The sequence below is a fragment of the Mastomys coucha genome, unplaced genomic scaffold, assembly GCF_008632895.1.
Source record: "Mastomys coucha isolate ucsf_1 unplaced genomic scaffold, UCSF_Mcou_1 pScaffold22, whole genome shotgun sequence".
Taxonomy (NCBI): domain Eukaryota; kingdom Metazoa; phylum Chordata; class Mammalia; order Rodentia; family Muridae; genus Mastomys; species Mastomys coucha.
Window position 1 is genome coordinate 244,631,219 of NW_022196905.1, and position 1,706 is coordinate 244,632,924.

General features: G+C 43.3%; 1 protein-coding gene across 2 annotated transcripts in view; it reads left to right on the plus strand.

The window, feature by feature from the left end:
* Nucleotides 1–1,706, plus strand: part of Cdh3 (cadherin 3) — a 49,079-nt gene that overhangs the window by 34,872 nt on the left and 12,501 nt on the right. The window lies entirely within an intron of this gene.

Genomic DNA, 1,706 nt, shown 5'->3' on the forward strand with positions numbered 1-1,706 from the left:
AAAAAAAAAAAAGAAAGAAAGAAAGAAAGAAAGAAAAGAAAAGAAAAAAAGAAAAACCCAAATGAGTAAACATTTGAATAAAATTGATCCTTTGAGAGACAAGCTCATGGACATAATGTCAGATGTCTGAAATCCCAGCATTTAAGACGCTTGCTCACTCAAGGCTAGCATGGCTTACCATGTGAGTCCAAGGCCAACCTGAGCTGTACAGTGAGACTAGTTCAACAAGAAAAAATAATAACAATAATTGATGGTTCAGAAATATGGGCCTGTTTAAAAGGTCTCTGGTTTAATCCCAGGTTTCAGCACCAAAATTCAGTATGGGCCTGATTTAGGCATTGTGACATACTTCTTACTAGCATCAGAAGGTAGAGGCAGGAAGATTTAATGAGTTTGAGGCCAGCTTGGGATATACACAGACACACACACACACACACACACAGACAGATACACACACATTCACACACATATACACAGACAGACAGACAGATACACACACACATACACACACAGACAGATACATACACACACATATACACAGACAGACACACACACACACAGATACACACACATTCGCACACATATACACAGACAGACAGACACATACACATATGTATATATACCGACCTTATCTTAAAGAAAACAGAAAAAGGGACTGCCTGTCTTTGTTTCATTTGTCTTTCTAGTTCACAGTAAAGAATGACTTAGTGTGAGTAGTTCTTAAAACTATCTCAGCCAGCATTAGCATTTATCCTCAGCAGTAGCATTTAGAAGGCAGAGGCAGGAGGATCTCTGAGTTCAAGACCAGCCTGGCTTGCAGAGAGACTTCTAGGAGAAGCCCTGTCTCAAAAAACAAAGAAACAAAGAGTACCAGGCCAGCTAGGACTATATAGTAAGACTCTAGCTAAATAAACAAATAGAGCCAGGCCTTTAGTCCCAGCACTCAGGAGGCAAAGGCTGTAGATCTCTGAGTTCAAGGCCATCTGATCTACAAAGTGAGTTCTGGGACAGCCAGGGCTGTTATACAGAGAAACCCTGATTCAGGAAGTGGGGGATGGGGGGGTAGAAGCAGGGAGGGAGGGAGGGAAAAAGAAAGATTATAGAAGGAAAAGTTTCTAAATATTTTGACATGTGCTCTGCGTTTGAGCAGCTACACCAGGAAGCACAGTGAAATGGTCAGGTGCTTGCATTTATTTGTAGAGCATCTCAAGTGTAGTGGGTCCCGTGGGTTGACCTGGTGACACATTATCTCGACTGGTATTCAGACCATGAATAATAAGCAACTGAAACCTGCCTGAGCAAATTAAATCACAAGGCCCTTTCAGAAGTTGCCTTCCTTGAGAACGCAGCCTGTATTAAAACCACACCAAAGCTTGGCTTATATATTAAACATGTTCTTGGCTCTAATTACAAACAGGTTTCTCACTCCAGTGACCATGGAAGCATCCATATTGTGAGGGCTACTGAAGGGGTCCTTTGTCTAGAGCATTGGTGCAATAATACAGCATCCTACCCAGAGGCACCCTGGTCACAGACTCCCAGACTAGGGAACATCACTACCCCATTGGGTACTAATCTGCTAGGCCTCACAAAGCCTTTGGGGTAGTCTGAGAGACTCCAGTAGATGTTCTCTTAGGAAACAGGATTTGGGAGCCAGGAGGGGGATTGACAGGGGGTGGGGGGAGTGGGGGGTGTGCTGTTGAGGC